This window comes from Pleurodeles waltl, chromosome 4_2 (assembly GCF_031143425.1).
Source record: "Pleurodeles waltl isolate 20211129_DDA chromosome 4_2, aPleWal1.hap1.20221129, whole genome shotgun sequence".
Classification (NCBI taxonomy): Eukaryota; Metazoa; Chordata; class Amphibia; order Caudata; family Salamandridae; genus Pleurodeles; species Pleurodeles waltl.
The window spans coordinates 498298377-498307320 of record NC_090443.1 but is presented as its reverse complement, the minus strand read 5'-3'; positions in this window follow the sequence as shown (position 1 = coordinate 498307320).

Here is an 8944-nt window from a genome sequence, read left to right as displayed (position 1 = left end):
TAACTCCCCTGACACACATCCATCCCCTCTTACACACCTCATACATTTATCTCCAAAACACATCAACACCCCCTCTAACACTCTAATTCCACTCATCAGCACTAACTCACATACAAATCCCTCACCAAAAACAACTACATCAATATCCCCTCTCACTATTCCACAGAAACAATACAGACCACACACATCAGCACATCAAATCAACACAAACTTTCATTATGCTTATCGTCACACCCACTCCCACCCTCAGGACTACACAAAGAATATAAGTCCCATCCTATCTTTACCCCTACTTTCTCACTCTTCCCAAACACCTACCACAAGCACCCCGACCCATCAACTTTCATTCACTCGCCTCTCCTCCATTGCACAATTTAGAGCCTTAAATCATGATCCACATGCTCCTCCACCACCCCTAACCCATACTCCATCCACACTAAACAGACGCAAACAAAATAAACAACATGCCACTCTTAACAACCTTGCATCCCCTTGTCTATTACATAATAAGACTACCCTATAAAAAACGGTACACTCTTCATGTCTCTCTCAGCTACCAAGTCCACCCCCCACACACACAGACCCAACAAAATGCATCCTTAACCTACTGGAAGAGGAACACTATATTGAAAAGCAAGACTACTGTGAACCTCACACAGTTATCAAAACTAACAACACTCCTGCTTCATGCTCATATTATACTACTTACCCTTATCCTAAACAAAACAATACTACCACTAACACACCTTTTCTAAACTGCCAGCTCATAAATGCTCGATCACTCTAAAAAAAAAAAAGCACCACATCTACGACCTGCTCACAGACACACAACCTGACTTACTATTCTTAACAGAAACTTGGTTGGGAGATGACATGGCCCCAGTGTTCCACGAAGACATTCCTCTGGACTATCACACAAAATCGTATAAGCAAGAGAGGAGGTGGACTAACTATTATATTCAAACAGGAAATAAACCTCAGTAAAACAGACAACATTTCCATACAAGGTTGTGAAGCCCTCCTCACCAGATGCCACCCTTCTCCAACTTCCTCCTGTAACTTTCTCATCCTTTATAGACCTCCACCTAACAACTCAACATTCCCAGATATTTTTCTAGATACAGTCTCAAACCTTATTACACTATACTCCAACCTATGAATTCTTGGGGATCTAAACATTTGGGGGCATATTTATCTCTGTCTGCGCTGAATGTGCGTCAAACATTTTGTGCTTCATTTTTTGGATGTGGCAACCCGCCTTGCGTTAATCATATGCAAGGTAGGCGTTCCAGTCCAAAAAATGACTTAAATGACCAAGCGTCGTATTTATGCTTCCAGGCAAAAATCCTGCACGGCCAGGAGGTGGAGCTGGAAAATGACGCACAGCCCGATTTGCGTCAAACATTAACGCCTGGGTCAGGGCAGGCATTAAAATGGGGCAAACACACCTGTATTTAATCAGAACACACAGAAGCAACAGCAGAGCAGCAAAAGGAAGACATGGAGGTGCTTCTCATCCAGCGTGCACGTAGACTCAGAGCCCAGCAACAACAACAGCAGCTACCACAACACCAGCAGGGACCCCTAAGGCAGTGCAGAAGGCAGGAGAGGATATTCTGCACCAGAACAACCCTTCATGGCCTCAGGGAACATGACATCATCCAGAGGTACAGGTTGAACTGGCAGACCATTCATCAGCTGCTGCGAAACATAGAGCCACAGTTGGCACCCACCTTGATGACACCCCGCACCATCCCAACAGAAACCAAGCTGCTAGCTGTACTTCACATGCTGGCAAGTGGCTCTTTTCAAACAACTGGTGCCCTGGTTGCCAGAATATCACAGCCATCATTTTCTGCCTTTTTGCCCAAAGTACTGGATGCCATCATTGGACTCACACCTCGCCACATCCGCTTCCCAAACACACTGCAGAAGCAGCAGGAGACAAAACAGGGGTTTTACCTCATTAGTGGCTTCACACACGTCCTTGGTGCCATCGACTGCACACATGTACGCCTTGTGCCACCTGCTGCAACTAAACACCTCTACCACAACAGGAAGCACACACATTCCATCAATGTGCAGGCCATTGTTGATCACCAAGGACTGATCACCAACTTCGTGTTAAAATATCTTGGAAGTGTCCATGACTCATTCACCTTCCGTCACTCTACCATCTATCAGCACTTCCAGGATGGACGGTATGGAAATGGACTACTTGTTGGTAAGTACAGAAACCTACTTATATACACACTGCACAGCAACCCTCTAGGACACACAACACATACACCACGACAGCAACATGTGGACAGGAACAAACTGAGGTTGTGACATTACTCGCCATGTTTCATAGGTCTGCATTGAACCTGTCACACATCTGAAATTAGTGTACAGTCTAATGTTAAGACGACAATGATCACAACGTTTGGAGTAGTTTGCCTAATTGTCACCTTGCAAAATGTAAGCGTCTCACTGATGTTTAAATTAATCCACTGCATAAGTCTAAAGGTATGGGATGTCCAGGGTACATTGATGTGAACGTGTTAACAACACTGTCAAAATTAATCTGTGTATGGAACTATCATCTCACCCCCAGTGAAGACACAGGGAGACCTGTATCACAAGTCACAAAGCTAGGGAGTGCACACTGTACTGCAAATCCCAAACCATACTGCTGACAACCGGTCAGCAGCCAAACACTCGTTCAGCCAAGGAAACAACACAATGCAGACGTTACATCCTACAAGCCTAAGAAGGAACACTATAATACAAAAGAGTCACAGACAACACAAGACAACTACTGCCATGCAAGCTGATTTCAATGGGGCAAGCTACATCAACATGATCCCATTCATTTTCTTTTTCAGCTGATCAGGGGTATTGATCCAGCCATGGATAATGACACCATCTGGCAACCCAAGCACTGCAGCAGAGCGTGCCTACAATGACGCACATAGGAGGACACGCAGCATAGTCGAAAGGACCTTCAGCATCCTCAAGTCGAGATTCAGGTGCCTCAACATCACTGGTGGTAGCCTCCTATATTCCCCTGAAATGGTCTGTAAGATCATTCTAACATGTGCCATCCTTCACAACATGTGCATAAGAAGGAACATTCCCCTCTTGGAACCAGAGCCACACATGCCTGAAGAGGAGGAAGAGGAGGATGGTGGCCTGCAACATGAGGGGGGACAACAAAACACGGCTGCTGGAGTGCGTAGGCACCAACATATCGTGCACAATTTATTTTAAAACTAATCACCATCACCACTGTATTAACTAATGTAAATAAACACTGATAATAATCACCATATCATGGTCTGGCTAATCATTTTAGCTCACCTTTATCTCTAACTATCAGAATAAGAGTGTAGCCTCATGAAGCATTGCTGATATACCGATCAGGACACAGAAAATCCCAGAGCAATTGTGATGCGTATCATGCAACAGTCACATACACACACTGTAAATGACATATTCACACATACATGTTGGCAACATAGTTCCTCGCAGCATATGGCACACAAATAAGACACCATCACTCAATAAGGGGAAAACAAGCCTCATACATGAGGCAGTTGATGTGCTATTGCATTGGTAACAGGAATGTATGACCAGACCCCTGACAGCAGTAAGTCCAACTGCACCGATCTTTGCAAGAACTATCTGTGACTAGAGTTCCATATAAGCAGAACATAGACAGCACAAGTGCACACCTATGACAAGCATTGCGCACATGACATTCCATGTACATGTCAGCCCATTTCCTAACTCCTGACACACCCATGCTCCTGGTCACAACCCACCTGTCTGAAGAGGTCCCTGGAATGGTAATATGTGTACCCCGATATTCCCTCCTCTACACACACAGACAAACAATACTGATCCTGTGTGCTACACCCTTTCCTATGTTATGCCATTGTCATAGTGCATCTGACTGCATGGATGTGGCTTGTAGTTTCTAAGCACTGTTAGCACCTGTAGATTGCTTCCCGTGTGAAAGGTACTGTTGGCCATTTGAATTCTAATCTCACATACAGGACTTGTGAGAAACTGATGCAGCACACACCTGTGATCACCTCCATGCACAACACCCATTTGAACATGCACTGCCCCTGCTGATGCCTGGAACAGCATAGAAGTTTCCATTTTGTCAAATACACCGTTATGCATTGTATCACCTTCAAAAACACAGGACATACACAGTTTTCCATGTCAACTGTCTTCCTCCGACCAGTCTTAGTCAGACCACTGATTATGTACCTTGTGAAATTGCTGGATCCAGATTGACCCTGCATCCTGTGAGCCTGACTGGCACCTGTCTGTGCGTTACCCTAAAGGTTCCTTGTGGCTACATATGTACCACACTTGCGTTAGCAAATCTCTCATTCCTCAGAGGGTATTTTGTCATGTGCTTCATCAATGCATACCCAAATACATTGTATAGCATCATCTGCTTTTTAAATGTAAAATATTAGTAAAATTGTCTTTGAATACCAAAATCATGGCCCATCCCTTGTCTGGGCCTCATGTATGGATGAACGACAAAGTGTGACAGTGTACCAGGGCCGTATGCAGGGATTGGGTATGGTGCCTCCAGCAGAACCAGCTACCTCTGATAATGTGCCTGCAAAGTCCACTCATATTAGGACCCTGACAGTTCACACGCTGAATCACATTGCTCACAACATATTGATGGGCAGTGCATGCTGAATAGCTGCTACATTAATCAACACAGAGGCTATGATGTTCCCAGATGCAGTGGGAACTTCACAGGCCAACCTGTGTACAAATGTTGTAATGACACCTGCCGGAACATGACTCCGGAGACATTATCTCACTCAGCACACCAAGGTTGCCCTGTTGACAGTCTCATTACACGTCTTCAGTGACAGGGTGGGACCATCCCCATGTAGGTTCTCATGTCCTCATCCACTTTACTCACATTGATCTCCAAAGGTTACTCAGTAGATACAGGAATAGCTGCCACTGACTCATGATGAGACCTGGACGTAACTGTAACAACATACACCGCTAAAAATATACAGGATCAACATTGGACCACACACATGAACAAGACACCTCTGTGCAATTGATCACTGGAAATATGTGGACACGTGCAGCCTCGTCTGCTGGTCCACCACTGCCACTGGAGAGTTGTGGCTCAGTCATAGGACCACAACTGTGGCGTCATATTACATTTGTGGTTCACCTTTGGCTGTCTGTGCCAATAACATGGAACCCACTTTGTCTGTGCATGTGCCTGACTCACTGTGGGTTCACCAAAAAGTGCCTAGGAAGCAGTTACCAAAATTCTATGACATTGGATGGCCAACTTGTGGGCCATTTACATGAACAAGCGTTGGCCATCTATCCGGTGCATGCTTTGTCATTTGTGGTGTCTACGTTACCCAAAATCTTGGAAGTGCACACAACAGATGTTGCTACATGTATGACTAGCACATGTCCTCTCTCATTTCCACAATGACTTGCATCTAAGGTTTGGACACATTGACTTCACATTCATACAAGCATATTTGCAATAATGCATCTTGTGATGCACACACACTGAGTCGACAAATACATTAGTAGCCAATGCACACACATTGAGCCATAGGCATTGAGGTATTGCACTCATGTGCGTCACCTTGCTATCCTCTCCTGATGCCAAACATGCCCAAATTGTGCAATACATATATGTAGGCTACACATATGGCTATCTAGTGCATCAGCCAAGCATGAAAATCCTGTTAAGGAAGTAGCGGGTCATGATCCGCAGCAGTATGATGTCTCACATGTGAACATACACCATCAACACCAAAGTGGGTGCAATCAGCCTATTTCAGTTGTGTCACAAATGTAACATAACATTAAAATGGAAAAAATACCCAAAACCAGTTCATGCCCTGAAATTTTGACGCAGACGCGTCAAAAAATGATGCACGAGTGTCAAAAAACGACGCTTATGCCCGAAAAATGATGCATAATGGCCTGAAAATTGGTTAAGTGTTAAGACTATTTACAAATATATGGATGCGGCCTAATTTTTACTCCTGTGCGTCGAAAACAATGACGCACATTCTGTATGCGTGAAAAAATATGACGCATAAGGAAAAAACGGCGGCCATTTTATGCAGGAAGTGATGTAATAGGATATCCTGTTTACAGATTATGTACAGTGGGTGTACTTTCACTTTCACTTTGCAGTCTGTGATTCTTCTAGACTGTGTGGCTGTGTTCTGAGTTTTGTCCAGTGAATTTGTGCTTTTGTCTCCTGTGTGCTCCATTACTTGTTAGTTTGTGAAATAAATATTGTTGTTGTATACTGTCTGAGTGTATTTTGTGTACAGTTGTCCAGTATTATATTGTATTGTATGTTTGTGGGAGTCTGTTCTGGGTAGTGCTAGTTTGGGGATAGTTGGGCTCTTTTAGTTGTTAAGTTTACTTTTTTGTACTTCTACTTCCCCCTCTTCTCCTTTGTTCTGCTTTATCCCCTATTCCCCTTTTCGGTGCTAAGATGTTGGGTAGGCCACGTCTTGGCAGAATGGGTGAGGAGGAGCTTGGGGGGTTTATATGGCTGGTGTGCCATTTCTTCCCACTGATGATCGAGGCAGGGTGATACAGGGGTATGACACCGAGGCGCGACAAATCCAGTGGGGAAAGGTCCTGAATCACTGGGAGCCAGAGGAATGGCCACCAGCTGAAGCACCGCTGGGCTGACCTCATCACCAGGGAGCAAGATCTGATGGACCACCTGGGAGTAGTGATTGGTGGCCCTGTTGGTGAGTACAAAACATGTAAATGTGCACAATTAAAAGCTCTGTAGTGACATCAGATGATTTGTACAATATCTGCTGGCTAAGTTGCTGACTGTGTGGAATGCTTCGGAAACAGACAGGGTCATTGATGGACTATGTGAAGGACCACAATTGCTAGCTGTCAGGAAGCACGTGCTCTGCAAACTTACAGAATTCTTTTGCTTAATATAATTTAGTGCCGCCTTTGTGTCAGACAGCAACACAAATTAGGAGCCAATCATGCCTATATAGGTCACATTTGGCAGTGAAGTATAGAATTTAAAAAATATTGGCAACCTTTGTTGACGCAATAGCTAGACTGACTTTCTAAACACTACATGATGCAGAAATTGAGTGCTGGCTTCACGTCAATTGATGATAGCAATGTGGCCCAGACATATGTCTCATGTGTGTCTGGTGAGTGTGTAAGGAAAGCGTTTTTGGAAGTTCTATGAACGTTAGGGATTATTGTGGTCATTCATCATTTTGAATACATGCCAGATCTGGATTTGGAAACATAGGGAAAAGGTGTAAGGTGCCCTTAGCTAACATCTTACACTGGTGTTTGGTGTTCCACCTTTCGTTTAGGGATGGCAGGCCAAAGGTTTGCACATGGGTTCATATCTCTATGGTTGGTGCAAATCACCATAGCTGGGCCACATCAAATGAAGAAACTGTAACAACATAAGGGCTTACAAAAGTCCCTGCTCCTCTGTACATTGTACCTATATGTCATAAATGTGTCATGGCCACATAGGCTGTTTGACTGGTAATGCAATCCTCAAGTAACCAGGCTTTAAATGTCTCTCTTGGATGCACATGATGAGACGAATACACGCCATTATTATGTCTGCTCACTAATGACGGAGCATGTTTGCCACCACACGATAGTTAGGGCCACTGCATGTGTGCATATATGTGTGTAATTGTCACAGGAGACCCATGCTGTGTACATGTTAGCTGTGCTATATCGGATGCAGTATCATCATGTCTGAGTGGCTTTACTTACTTATGTCATCTTACACATAGTTTTTGTCTTTGTAATTGTTGGTCAGTGCACAGATTTTTAGCACATTTCTTCCTTCCATGCCTTACAGGTGGACCGGCACCCTACACAGTGGGCTAGGTGGCTTCATTTGAGGACTCAACAACTCCAGTAAGTGTTGATATGTCTGTTATGTGTTGTGTTTGCTGTGATGTGTGATGGACTTCTGTGTGTTGAACACATAGCAAGGTATGATGCGCTGGTCCCAATCATTTGTCTTGTTCCATGAGTGGGATTTAATTTCACCATTCATTGCAACCACCAATCACAGTTAATATGGATCCCAACGTGTTTTTTTCAATAAGTATGTTTTCAAAGTCACAAACAGTGCTTCCAGATTTGATATTGGGGGAACTGTTTTAGGTCTGACTGCAGTGTGATGTTCAAGGAAACCTTTATAAGGTGAGTGGTCGTAAGCACTCTTGTAGTATCATCTTCATGACTCACAGACATCATTTGTGACACTGTTCAGCAGAATTACTTATTTGGATGGAAACTCAGACACCTTCATTCATGCAGTTTTTTGAGTGTTTGCCTAGATTTGTGGGCACTGTTATATGTGTTAGTATTGCATGGTGACAACATTTTGCTGCCACTATTTGATGACTTAGATATCCCTTGAGGAACCATTATGCTGTCCAACACAGCATGATGGTGTATGTTTTCTCTTTTCATCAGATATTACCCTCAGGAAGGGCAGCGTATGATGCATTCCAGGCCACTGTGCAAATATATCTGACTACATAATTTCAGGACAGTTGTATTGACAAGCTACGTAATTTGACAGGAGGCACATTTCAGTTATCTACTGCACAGTTGATGTGTCACATTACACAGAGACAAAGTGGTTGTGTAAGTGCTATTTATTGAAAGGTGCTGTAGTGCTATATGCACATTGTCCATGATTGTGAGTCCATTATAGTGACATCTTCCATTGTGATCCTATACAAGTGGTAAAGGAAAATGCATTTGACATGCTGGGGTAATGTGTCAGAGAGTGCAGAGGGACAGGATTTGCCAATGAGTAAGTGAGAGACAATCATTGGGCAGTATGAAAAGATAAACAGTGGTTTGCAGAACAGTCATTGACTACAGTTGTTGT